We start from the raw sequence: 14818 nt of genomic DNA on the forward strand, positions 1-14818 counted from the left end.
GGAAGATAACTAAATTGTATACTTACTTCTTCATTCAATTTGTTGTGATTTTAAAAATTTGCTTGGTATTCGGTGATATGGATATACTAGCATTTACTCAGCCATTACCCATATGATGGACAATCACTTTGTTTCTTCTTATTTTCTTTTCTTTTTTTTAAATTTTATTTATTTATTTATTTATGGCTGCATTGGGTCTTCGTTTCTGTGAAAGGGCTTTCTCTAGTTGCGGCACGTCGGGGCCACTCTTCATCGCGGTGCGCGGGCCTCTCTTGTTGCAGAGCACAGGCTCCAGATGCGCAGGCTCAGTAATTGTGGCTCACGGGCCTAGTTGCTCCGCGACATGTGGGAGCTTCCCAGACCAGGGCTCGAACCCGTGTCCCCTGCATTGGCAGGCAGATTCTCAACCACTGCGCCACCAGGGAAGCCCTGTTTCTTCTTTTTTATTTTTACCACTATAAATAACGCTGCAATAAACATCCTTGTATGTTTAAAATAAAAGATGAGATAAAAACTTTTCCGGTATCTATTAATATTTATTAAGAGCCTAATGTAAGTCAGGTCTTTTCATATAGGTTATCTCATTTGACCCCAGAGTGTGCCGTGAAAAAGTTAGCTCAGAGAGTTTGAGTTAATTACTCCCTATTACAATTTAAGTTATAGATCTGGGAGACAGAGGCAGGACGACTGGTTCCTACCTTTGCTCTCTCCAGCTGGTAGATAGGACCCAGTTAGGCATGTCCACCTAATAGCAGCTGCTTCCCCGAACCATGGCATTCTGTCTCCTATTGGAGGCCATTGGCTGCTGTATCCATGCCCACTCAAAGCCTGAACACCTTCCCTTTAAGATATCAGAAGCAGGTTGTATAGGGCGGCACCATCATGAGATGGAGACTGAGAAATTGTTCCTTCCTTCAATCCTAAATCTACAGGGATCTTTGCTCCATGGATCTGTGAAGGCATGTTAAGGTCTAAGAATATACTGACTACTGCTGAGAAATTCAAACTGGTCTGTTCTTTATAAAAATCAAAATGACATTCCTTTGAGGTTGGGAAGGGAAGAAGCCTTTCCCTTTCATGGATGATGAAATCAGCTCATAGAAACATGAAGCAAAATGCTCAAGATCACACAAGTCGTGCACACTATCCATGTGGGTAAGAAGGTGTGCGGAATCAAAAGTGCCACTAACGTTCCTGGGGCCATTCCTTTTATCTGCCTTGGCTTTTGTAGAATAGAGCATGTTACTGAAAATAGACTTTCATGTTCTGAGAGGTCTTAAAATGCAGATTTGATTAAGACTCTACTTTCATATTGTTCAGAACTCTTCTGGAATTCGTCCAGGTGAAACTTTTGTTTGCATCGTTTTATATTGTTTATATCCTTCAAATAGGATATAAAGCAGTTTACGAGAGATGCATATATATTGTTGAAACTATTCAAATGAGAACAAAACCCACAATAAAATCAAGTAAAAGAGCAAGATTTTTTTTTCTTCCTACCTGCCTGCTTTCCTGCCTTCTTTGCTTCCTAAATAACCGTCCAAACGCTATCATGTGAGGCTGACCAAAGTAGGTGTCCACAAGGGGTTAGTCAGGTGGGAGGGCAGTGGCAGAAGCAACCTAGCATGAGTTGGCAGAGCCTACATGGACTGACAAAGGAGATCCCAGGGGTGCATGGTGGCAGTGGTCCAGACCAAAGTGTTGGAGCGTGAGTGAGATGTTTAGATACAGAAGGGATTAGAATAATAAATATAATAAGGATAACGTTTAAGTTTATTGGTTAAGATGATAAGGATAACAGTAACTAGGTTTCTTGTTACTGGAGAATGGAGTTAAATATATGACAAGAAACAAAACTAGAATAAACTCTGTGATGTTGAATTGGACCCATATAGATATGGGTCTGGGAACAATGACACCCCAAAACAAAGCATATTTAGTGCCCAGATCTTATTTTCTTAAATACAATTATCCACTAAAGGCAACCAGGACTCCTTGGAAAAATAACAGGCTTTACTTTTGGGACTGGGCAAGCAAAGAATCACCCTGGAACATCTTCTAGTGCCAGAAACTAAGGAAGTGCTCAAAGATATTGAGGACATGACAAAAGGACACAGATGCTAGCTTGAAGGGGCTCTCACTGGCCAAATCTAGAAAATAGTACACATATAAATACATAAATGAATAAATGGTGAAAAGAGAGCTCTTCCTGACTGATAAGGTAGAAGAAATGATTGAATTAGAAAAATCACCATTTGTCAAATATCAATGGATACTAAGATCAGTGGGTAAAAGTTTGATAAAGAATGGAATATTTTACCTTATCTCAGGGTATCTCCCCCTAAATACTTACTAATTACAAAGAGAAACTTTACAGTGGAGAAATGTGGCCAACTTCACCTTAATCAAATGATCAAAGATAACATCATCAATAGTGGAGCAACTCAAAATGATGTACCACCTAGTAAAATGTAAAAAAAAAAAAGAGAGAGAGAAATAGCAATATAACTTACCTTCTGTAACACTGAAGCCACAATTTAAAAAAATCAATCTAATCATAAAGAAATATCAGGGAATCCTAACTTGGTGGACATTCTAGGAGCTGACCTGTATTCTTTACAAGTGCCAAGGTTAGGCAAGTCAAGGAGGAGTTGAGGAACTGAGACTGAAGGAGACTAAGAAATGTATCAGCTAATATAATGCATAATGGTTGATATTCTTTTGTTACTGAAGACAGCATGGGAACAACTGGTGAAACTCAAGTGGAATCTGTGGATTTGATGATGATAATGTATCGAGTAATTTTCTGATTTTGTTAGTTTTCTTGAGGTTATATAGGAGAATGTCTTTGTAGGAATTCCCTACTAAAATATTCAGAAGTGATGAGGAATAATCATGTTGGTAAACTTACTCTTTTTTTTGTTTTTTTATTTGTTTGTTTGTTTTGTTTTGTTTTTTTATGCGGGCCTCTCACTGCTGTGGCCTCTCCCGTTGCGGAGCACAGGCTCCGGACGCGCAGGCTCAGCTGCCATGGCTCACGGGCCCAGCCGCTCTGCGGCATGTGGGATCTTCCCAGACCGGGACACGAGCCCGTGTCCCCTGCATCGGCAGGCGGACTCTCAACCACTGCACCACCAGGGAAGCCCGGTAAACTTACTCTTAAATGGCTCAGAGGAAAATGTTTTCTCTTTTTCTTTCTTTATTTTTTTTTGTATGTGTTTGCAAATGTTCAATAGTTTAAAAATATTTCAAACAAACAAAAAATAAATGAAAGGGCCAGGGGAGAGTTGTATCATGCCTTAGTTAAAACTGTACTCAGATTGGACACAATTTAGCTTTGTGTTCTAGTGGTCAATGCAGCAAGGCAAATGATATTGGGAAGCAGAATGGTCTGTTATGAACCACAAACGTTGGCCTTATACTTTAGACATCTATCCAGTTACAATTCTTCCACACGATGACCTGATGACTTGATTTGCACAAGCAGTTACTCTCTGTTATCTTTCTTCCAGATGGTTTCCCTGCTAGTTTTAGTCATATTCTGAAGTAATTAAGTCTCCAGATAAACATTTCTCTAGCAGGTGGAATCATCACTTCTACATGCCCCGTCATGCACAGTGGTTTTGTTTCTTTTTTGTCTGGAGAGGGATGATAGGTGCCAGGTATGTGAAGGGTACATGTCTAGTTGAGAAAAAAACAACTCTTGGCATTTTTACTTTTAGATAATAAATATTTCTGATCTAAAGATACAGTGTGCTCTGACTTATATATTTGGGGAACTGAATAATTATTTGTGGATAATTATGATGTTATGACAATTCCATAGGGAGGATTGGTTGCACTACACAAATATTAAGACTTTTTCATGACATGTCAAACGTAAATATATCTTATAAACAATAAGAACTATCCTTTATTGAATGTCTATTATGTACCAGGTGCTCTGCCTACCTTACCTCCAATCCTAGACCAGCCCTACAAAGCAGATATATATTTTTGCTCTCTTTACAGATGAGGAAGCTGAGAGTCAGAGAGGTTAAGTCTTATGTCTAAGCATGTGGATAGTGTGCGATGAAGTTGGGATTCGACTGGCAGTCTGGCTGGGTCCAAAGCCCATTCTCCTTCCACAGTGTCTGTGGTTTCTGCAATCAGTTTTATTTTACACACTCAAGGGAAATTAAGCTTGAAGTCAGATCCTGAGAATAAAGCTCAGTCTCTAAACTCTTTAAGCTCAATGTTCGGGATGAAGTGTTGCTCTCAGTCCTCAATGCTTGCTCTCAAGGATTAAGATGCTTCGAGGACCCAAGCTCCTTCCCGTTTTCAGATTAGATACAGAGCTATCACATTAAAGTTTTGAATCCACTAAAGCATTTCAGAGTGGTGTGTGTGTTTTGAAACGATTCTTCATGTGGAACCTCAAGTTCTAAAGTATTGTTATCCTTCCTACTGGTTAAAATCCACACACTAGGTTCTTGACAGGTCCAGAGACATAGGATTCACAGTGGGTAGTGTTTGAGGCCTACCTGAGAATAACATGGCACTAACTTGGGAGTCACACAGAACCTGTGTGTCAGGGGAGCCCGTGTTCCATGTAATCCTGGGCTTTGGACTGTTATCCTACCCTTGGTGTTATGGAGATAGTACCTTGGACTTGGACTTAGATGAAGCTAAATTTTAGCTCTGATCTGTGTTTAAGGAATTATATTTGCATGCATTCATATTGTCACCACTTCCACTAAAAAATGAATAATAAAGGAAAGGAAAAAAAGAAACAGAAAGGAGATTTAAATTCCCTGGCTATTTGTTTCCTCTCCTATAAAAATGCCAGTGATAGTATTTACCTCATAGGACTGATAATAGTATGGGGCACCCTTGAACAATGGTGGCAGGATTAGGGGAGCCAACCCTCTGCCCCCTGCACAATCAAAAATCCAGGTACAGTTAGCCCCCCATGTATACATGGTTCCACATCCACAGATTCAAGCAACCTCAGATGGTGTAGTACTGTTATATTTATTACTGGAAAAACTCCGGGTATAAGTGAACCTGATCAGTTCAAACCCTTGTTGTTCAAGGGTCAACTGTATTTATCGCATAGCGTAGTCCTTAGGTTTCAATGGGTTAGTGCTTATAAGGTATTTGCGGCAATGTCTGGCTGTAGGAAGGCTTTATGAGTATTTGTTATTATCACTATTAATATATTTAAAGGGATTGACACATAGTAGGTGCTCGTAAGTGATAGTTTTCCTTTCAGTTCTTAAAAAAATTAGAATAAGTATACAGAATTTTTATTTACCATTGCTCCAAGGATCTGTATAGCTATTAGTGATCAGCAATCCACCCACGTTACTGCAGAAGATCGGAAGCTGCACTGGGTATTTGCTTTGGGATGCTGCCAATGGTGATGTCATGTACTGTTGATATACTGGTGAGTTGCTCTTGCAAGCTGTGTTTGACACATGGATTGCTTTCATCTTGTTATTTTGTTTCTGTGCAAATAATATTTATCCCTCAGGACAAGAAATCATCCATGCGGAATAAAGAACACCTTCTCAATATAGGTGTACAATTATCTGAAATGTAAGGACTAGCAAATGCTTGCTAGATTGAAAGTTCCATGGTAATTTGAGAACATTGGAAGTTCCATGGTAATTTGAAACATCTTTGAGATGGTGTTGACATTCTCTTTTTTTGGTTACCAGGATTTCTTGGTATTAATGTTTGGGCCGATGCTACAGAAGAGTGATTTGAAGTCATGGTTACTCATAGCAACATCAAATTTTGGCTCTATGAGAAACACTAGTTATCCTCTAATCCAAGGATCAGCAAACAATGGCCAGCAGGCCAAAACCAGCCTTTCACCAGTTTTTGTATAGCCTGTGAGCTAAGAATAATTTTTACATTTTTGGGGGGAAAAAAAAGAAGAATATGTAACAAATAACATCTGACCTGCAAAGCCTAAAAAATACCGTTTGACCTTTTACAGAAAGAGTTTGCTGACACCCCTGCTCTAACCCTACTCTCTCATTTAAAAAAAAAAAGAAGGGGGAAATTGAGGCCAAAGGAAGATGCGTGATTTTACTGAGGGTAATTCAGCTCACTGGAGACAGATCTAGAGCTTGAGCCAACTCTCCTGACTTTCAGCCTTGAACTCCAGCAGCGACCCTGCTTGCTCAGTTAATGCTTCTCCTCTCCAGGGTCTTTTACCTAACTAATAAGAATAACTTCATTTAAAATGATAACACTAATATTTTAACCTGGTGTGATAGCTCCTCTGCGAACAGCTTAAAGCACCTTCATCTGGACTGAACCAATTCCGCCACTGTGAGATCCGTCCCTGCTTCTGGGTGATAAACTAGACCCCTCAGTAGCAAGAGCAATTGTATATTACATATTATAGGTTATTACATATTATCGGGATTAATAATATCTTCAAAAGGTAAGAAGTAAACATCTTTAACCTGTTTATAAGAAGCAATAAGGTACTTAATAAAAGAATCATGTTATATCTTTAGGCTCCCAATTGAATTATGAACATCCCAGACTAAAGGATTCAGAACTTCCATGTTAATTTACAGGTTTGAGCTTTGCTAGCTAAAGGTGAAGATGGTGGTGGTGGAGGGGTTTTCAAAGACTGTTTGCGATATACTCAACACTTATGGTGAGTTTTCATGAAATTATCATTTTTAATTCAAGCAATGGATATTTGGAAATCACATGAAGCATGACAGAGAAATTGCATACTCCTGGATGGTTTCTCCAAGCTTGCCAATTCCAAAGGAAAAATAAAATCTCTTTGTGAGTTGAAGATAAATTTTTGGTGCACTTTTCCTTAAGAAGTTTGGGATAAAGTATACTTCAGAAAAGAATGTGCAGTAATTTATGGTTTGTCTCTTTAATTTCAACTTGTTCTAATTCTGTACAGAAAGATCAGAGATTATTTTAATATGTGCATTAATTATTTCTAAAAATTTACAAAAGGACTGCTAATTTATTTAATTTATATTACTAGATGAGTTTCTTATCTAACGTTTTTAAGTCCACTTTTTTGTCATAAAGTCTTTTATTAATTTAAAAAGTAAGTCAGGAACTTTTCTTATAATCAAAACTCCAAACTGGATGTATTATCAACATTACAGCAGCTTTGATCAGCACTCACTCTTTGTAAATGGTGTAAATGGAATGGGGTGTAATCGGATGGCATGCATTGGATTCTAAATGGAGATGCCCTAACAGATAGGTGCATTTCCTGGAGTGTCTTTTTTTAGGTGCTTCTAGTATAAACATTTCTCACATCAGATAATGGTTGATAAGGAGCTCTTTAACTACATGGGTTTAAAATATTGTTCAAAATATTGAGAAACATGCATATTTAAGCACATAAAAAACACTCTTTAGATTTGATAATATTTCTCAAGAGTGACTTGAATTGACACATAGTCCATATATGCTTATATGTATATGAATATCCTTAAATACTATTAAATACAGCATTGAAAATATGGTTTTTCTTGTGATTTCAGAATATCTACAGCTGAATACATTAAAGCTATATTTTATAGATATCTGATATGCTTTTTTTTCTTGATTTCCAAAATTTAATGGGGGCAAAAAGCAATAGCCATGGCTCTCCAACTTATTATAAAAAATTCAGTGAGATGCATTACGCCAGTCACAGTATGCTCCAACCTATACTGCACAAAAATTACAGTCAATATTATTTAGACATGTGTTCGGAAACTGCAAAGGACATGATGAGTATGAGAGAAATTGACTAAATGTGTAATTGAGCAAATTTCTGGATATATTACATGTCTTGGTCAAACCTAGGTTAGAAATCTATTTAGAGCCTGCTGCTTCAGCCACAGACTGTTTATTCCTCACCTGATGCTAATCACAGTGATTGTGCCTGTCTTTGTTATGTCTGGCAAAGCAAATTGTAAGAAGTCAGCTCTGGCCAGGACAGCCAGTGGAACACACATGGTAGAAAGAAATCCATTTTGCTAGGATGGCTTTTCCAGGCTCTTTACTAAGGTTCTCAAATTGTTGGAGATAAAATTAAAATCTCAATGTCTGGGTAACTTTTCATATTTGCCAATTTTAATTTGGTATTTGGAAAAATTAAAGCAAATGATTTGTGTATTGTTGAAACACGCTTTTCTTGTTTTTTTCCCCTTGGCATCACATTTTTGACTAATGATATTCCCCAGAGAGATGGAATACATCTTAAGGAGCTACAGGGTCCATACTCCTAAAATTACACTTGACATAATAAACGTGATTCCCTCCGAGACCCGCCACACAGGCTTTGCCCAAAGGAGAAAGTGGGGATATTCAGGGCAGCTACCAGGCTCTGAACAGTGAGAACCAAACGCTACACTAGCATTCTAGTCTTGGGTCCTTGTTTCAGAATAATCTTTCATCCACAGCTTTCTCATTTAAGGAATGATCTCTTATGAGTTCTGGACAAGTTCATACTAAGATGGAAGTTTCCTTACATCGAAGCCCATTTTACAGCTGTGAAAGCCAAGGCAAAATGTCTCATTTCTCTGAAGTCATACAACGAGCCACTTTGTGGGGAAAACTATGATTCAGCATCAACCACCAAGGCTTAAAATACTCCTTCTGGGTGTCATTGTACCCTGAGGATGTTTCAGAGTGAGGGACATATTTGCTAAGAACCGAATGTTTTATATTATTTATTTAAGAATACAATTTTTTACCAAATGAATACTTTAGAAATTAATAACAACTCAACCAAGTCCAAGTTGGTCTTAACCCTTTAAGAGTGATTCTCATTTGATTGACAGAACTTGCATGTTATTGCCTAAACATTAAAGATCAATACAGCTGTTCTGTCCCTTAGAGCACCTACAGCAGGTAGCCTGTCCTATTTCCAAAATGTTCTCATTAAGATTTCTTTAATTTCAGTTATGTGATTTTTTTTTTTTTTAGTGAGTGACTAGAACATTTAAATCTTAATGTCTCTATATGTTTTACAGTTCCATACACTATTGCCACAATGGAAACAGACTCCTGTGGAGTGCTTCCCTAGTTTTCCCATTGATTTTCTATCCAGTATGATACTGTGATTATATATTACTTGGTTTTTCTCTTTATTATTCCCCTGGATATTAACTGTGCTATTTTAAAGCCTTTAATTCTATGGTGTGAACCTTAATCCCGTTGCAGAGCACTTGCCTATGTGTCACATTGTCACAGTTCATTCCCTAGTGTAAGTCTAGGGCGGTAGTGGCTTTTATTTAGGAAAATAAGTGTGTGCTGAATTCATCGTAAGATGGAAAAACAGATCCTCTTTCATTCATTGAGCAGACCACACATATTTCCATAAGATGTAGTGCCATGTGGCCAAGGCTCGGTGTGAACAACTCTCTATTGTAAAGCGGTAGGAGAATAACTGTGAACTTCTTTTCTAACCAAGAAAATTCAGAAGTGGCACATTGTAACTCGGTTTGCAATATTTTCCCCAATATTTTCTTAAAGCCTCATGTATGGAAAGTGTCTTTGTTTTCACTCCATTTTGCATTTTGCCAAGAAAATGTGACAAAACAGTACTTATCATCTTCCTTCAAAACATATGGCATGTGCCCACGGAATATTAAATGATCTTTTACAATGACAACAAATGTTGTGATATTTCCTCTGAAACTCCCAGAATGTAAGGTTTCTTGAAGCAAGCAGGAAAAGCAAAAAGATGGTTCAGGGGGATTGGTTTGCTGGTAGAGATGGTGAAGAAAACATATGCTTCTTCAAGTCTGAAGGAGTGCTGTGTATAAACGCATGTATAAGCCAGGGTAGGAGAAAACATTGGTTGAAATTGCAGATCTTAAGTAAGATTCTGCAGCCAGTCCAGTGTCCTCTGCTTTAAAAGAGATAAGAAATTAGAGTAAATGTAATGAGGTTGTCTTTTTTTTCTATTACCTCTCACTGTAGTCAGAACAATTTTCCAGTGATCCTGGGTTATTGAGAAGAGGGCTTCCCACTTTTCGTCTTTCTCTCACAAACTTCTAGCCAACAATGGAGGAGTCCTTTATTTGATCCACAAAGTTGGGAGAAGGATGTGGGTGTGTGTGACTTGGCCTTTCCTTCCTGTCTCCTTCGAATCCACCTGCCCTTACATGAGTGTTTCTGCTCTGCTCCCGCCCCCAGGTGATAAGCACAACTCCTTCTGGTCCAGATTTGCCTTCAGAGGCAGCTCTGCAGCTCCAGGCCTCTCTCTCACCCACTACTGGGGCTCAGCAGCATTTTCCATCTTAGTTGGTCTGATCTACTCAGCAAACCCAAGCTCTTTCTTCAGTGGACAGTCCCAAGGTCTAGACTATGGGGATGGGGTAATGCCGGTGGAAGGACCTCTGACTTTGGCCACAGGTTAAGCTGTAGTCTCTCCCTACATTTTTACCAACAATAAAACTGCAATGTTCCATTTTCAGTAACATGGATGGGCCTAGAGATGATCTATTATGGACCTAGAGAGTGAAGTAAGTCAGACAGAGAAAAACAAATACCATATGATATCACTTCTATGTAGAATCTAAAAAAAAAAAAAAATGATACAAATGAACTTATTTACAAAACAGAAGAAGACTCACAGACATAGAAAGCAAACATATGGTTACCAAAGGGGACGGGCAGGGTGTGGGGAGATGGATAAATTAGGACTTTGGGATTAACAGATATGCACTACTATATGTAAAATAGATAAAGTATAAAGGCCTGCTGTATAGCACAGGGAACTATATTCAATATCTTGTAATAACCTATAATGGAAAAGAATCTGAAAAAGAATGTATATATTATCTATATCTATATCTATATCTGAATAGGTTTGCTGTACACCAGAAACTAACACAACATTGTAGATAAACTATATTTCAATTAAAAAAAGATAAAAAAAGACACATAGTCTATACTGTAGCAGGAGTGACTTTTTAAACACACAAATCTAATTATGTCAATTTGTTTTCTTCAGTGTTTAACCTTGCTTATTAGATGTCTAAACACCTCAGGGTAGAGAACCAAGACTTTAGTGATCTCTACCTACCTGCCCAACCTCATTGAAGATTTGCCTCTTCTAAGTAAATTCTGCATTTAAGAAAACAAACAAAAAAACCCTCAGCTGCAGTATTGATCACTATCTGTCTATTTTCAGGGTCCATCTTTTAGTTGGTTTTGAACTCTGAGGGAAATGTACATTACTGTTTACTAGTCCTTAATAGCCTAACATTTACCATTGCGATGAAGTGTTATTTGGTATCATATTCATACTGAACGCCTCGAGAATAGCTGCTATAAATAACAGATCCCTGAGAACAAGCGTTTTCTTTTTTTAACAACATTTCTTCCATATTAATATTTAGTTAGATACTAAAGAAAGGCCAAATAACATTTTATTTTTTTAAAAATTCTAATTTTGAGTATATTTGAAAATTGTAATCTTCATTGGCTAACTCTCACCTCTCGCTACTCCATTAAAACATATCAGTTGGGAGGTTTATAATGTTTCATGAAAGATAGGAGAAAAATAATTTAGTGTTATATTAATAATAACTTTATCAGTTAATAGGTTTGTACTAATTTAATTAATTTCTGTGGCAATTAGTATTCCACCGAGAAGTCAGGCATCAATATTTTCATTGCTAAGCAAATTATTTCAAAAGAAAGAGACATTCTTTTATTCACCAAATGTGTATGTGCTAAGTATTGTTCTGAGTTTTGTGGTTACGTCAGTGAAAATATAGACCAAAGTCTAGGGATTTTTGTCCCCAAGGAAACTCACTTTGTAGCGGTGGGGAAGAGGTAGGAGATAATAAACACAATAAAGAAGTATTTATAGTATTGGGGAGGTGTAAAGTACTAGGGAAAATGAATACGACAGAGTAAGGGTGATGGAGGGGTAGTAGCGGGGGAAGCTGCAGTTTAGGTAGGTAGGTCAGGGTAGGCTTCATTGAGGAGGTGCTGTTTGAGCAAAGGCTTTAAAGGGAGAGGGAGAAAGCCATGTGGATATTAGGAGGAAGAACGTTCCAAGTAGAGGGTACAGCCCTTGTGCAAAGGCTCTTAGGAGGGACTGTGTGTATGGAGAGGAGGGAAAAATGAAGACAGGGAGGAAGGGAGGTCGGGGGGAGGGAATGGGCCCAGAACGAGCTTGGGTAGTGAGTTTTTGTGGCTTGTAGGCATTGTGAGAATTTTGACTTTTTCTCTGAGAGAATAGAAAGCCACTGGGAGGTTCCATAGAGGAGTAATACACGACTTAAGGTTTAATAGGATCTTTCTGGCTGTCGTGTTGAGAAAGTAGACTTTTGGGAGACAGGAGGGCAAGGAGGGAGATTTGTTAGAAGGTTCTTGTGATGATGAGGTGAGAGATAATGGTGGCTAGATCAGGTGACACCAGTGGAGGGAGGGAAGTGGCTGGATTCCTGATATATGTTGAAAGTTGAGCCAAAAGGGTCTACTGATGATTGGATGTAAATTATGAGAGAAAGAGACAAGTCAAGGACGCCTGCAGGGTTCTGAGCTCACTGGAGGGCTAGATTTTCCACTTAATGAGATGGGAAAAGTGGTGGGCAAAACAGATTGGAAAGGGATAAGATCAGGAATTTAGTTCTAATTAGACCTTAAATGTGGAATATTCGTAGACAACTAAGAGAAGACATTGAGTATGCTGTTGCATATGTGTGTCTGGAGCTCAGGGGAGAAGTCTCTGTTGGAGATACACATTTGGAAGTTGTCAACATAGAGATGTTATTTGAAGCCTGAGTATAATCTTTGATAGAACACTCTCAGTGCCCGGAGACTTTCCAAAGTCCTGTGAATGCTGAGCTTTTCTTTTTAGCCAAGTTTGAGATTCCATAAAGGCTGACATTTTAAAAGGGAACCATTGAACGATGAACATTTTTCCTGCCGAAAAGTGACATTGAAAGAAAAAAAAAATTGCCCTTCGATATCATGCACCTCACCTCTGCAATTAAAATGGAAAGGATTCAGAGGATCCAAAATTAATTTAGAGAATTCAGAGTCAGGCAGGCATCAACTTCCACGTCCCGAAGTTCTCTTAATTCTTTGCAACTCTCTCATACTTTTGTGACCATGCCCTAGACTGGCTTGCAACCAAGGTCAGAGGTCTTACAGGTTTAGTGGTCAGAGGAAAAAATGACTCTTCTGCTTAATAGTCAAACCTACTCAACTTTTACAACGCATTTACTTATAGTTCAAAAGAAATTATTAGACGCTATACTACAGGCCTGAAAGAGTTAGTTCATTCCTCCAGAGAGCCTAATGCAAACCTAAGGAATTTCCACATTGGGAGAATCTGGCTCAAAATAGCAATCTACACAAGACTTTCTGAGTCAGAAAACTATTTAAAGAAGAGAGTGCTAAACAGTAATTCCAATAAATACTGGAAAATCTTTTGCTTTTGAGCATACGGCAATAGAACGGGTGAAATCACTATCTTTAGGTCACACAGCAAGATGGGTGCAGAAAAGGACAAAACCGCAGGGTTTCTGCCTTTCAGCTCTGTGGTCAGGCCCTTGGTGACATGGGCCTCAAATGTCCATAACTGAATGACACTGGTTCTGACACTGTCAAGCTGACTTCCCCCATGATTTACCTCCTTGGCACAGAATCATGTAACATTATACTCCTGACAGAGTGGCCGCCATCAGGAGCCTTAGAAACACTGTTTGAATGTTCAGTGCCCATCAAAAGAGAATGCCAAGTTTTAAAAAATGCATAGAAAAAGATTTTGCCAAGCTCAATCTTAACATAAGTTTTCTTGGAGAAACTGTCCTTAAGCCAGTCATAAAACTATGAAAATATTCCAGGGACTGCCTTCTTGCACAGAGATTTGAAAATGCCAAACAGAGAGATGAATGTTAAACTTGCACTCAGTACCTGGCCTGGGTCGAAGGTCAAACGCCAACAGCTTGAAAATGTTGAAAGGCTCAGCTCACTGTGAACGGTGAAGAGAGAAACGTGGTCCATGCTTTCAGGGATGCCCCTGGCTTTCCTCTCCTTATAATAGAACCTGTTTCTCTTCCCCTGTTCTGTTGAGCACCAGCTCCCTGATCCCAGCTGGGTGGGAGAATGGAGGTCTTGGGAGATGGGAACCAAGAGCTCACCGGGCGTGAATCCGGGCGACAATTTGCCCCGTCCCACTCAGTGTTGAGCCATGCACGTGTGCACTATTTGAGTGCGTTATCACTGGTGAGCTCTGGGGATCTGTTCCTTCAGAGCGCACAATCTGGGGAAAACTTTTCTCATTTACATAGAGGAGAGGACAGGGAATACTAATGAAGTCTGTATATGGGCTATATTTCCGTCTATCTTAATAGTCTACGCTTTCACCAGGTGGGAAGGTGGAGGGAGTGGGGAGGGCACCGAATCAAGGGACTTTCTGCGGTTCTTTCCTTTCAGCTTATAGGACTCTGGTTTTAAGAGGATTGAAACTGTGATTTTAGTAGACTCACTTTAATCATTTAAAATGGCTTGGTCTGGAGGTGGGCACCCTTGTGTTTTGGGTCCCATGTTAAATTTAAGGAAACTGTTTCTAACCGTCATGAAACTGTATTTTCCAAACCAACAGCCTGCAAGGCGTTGTATAGGAATAGAAGACACCAGCTTTATAGCCCCAGTTCTCAAAAACGATACCAGTGCCTGGATGGATTTGATTACATTTGCCTTAATGGGCCACACAGGTGCCCCTCAGGTTCTTTGGGGTAATGTTAGGACTAGAACAGCTTTTGGAAGCTGCTGCCAAGTGAATAAAGGCCTGATTTGATATCCAAGAAGCACTCATTTG

The sequence above is a fragment of the Phocoena phocoena genome, chromosome 12, assembly GCF_963924675.1.
Source record: "Phocoena phocoena chromosome 12, mPhoPho1.1, whole genome shotgun sequence".
In the NCBI taxonomy this organism is placed as follows: Eukaryota; Metazoa; Chordata; class Mammalia; order Artiodactyla; family Phocoenidae; genus Phocoena; species Phocoena phocoena.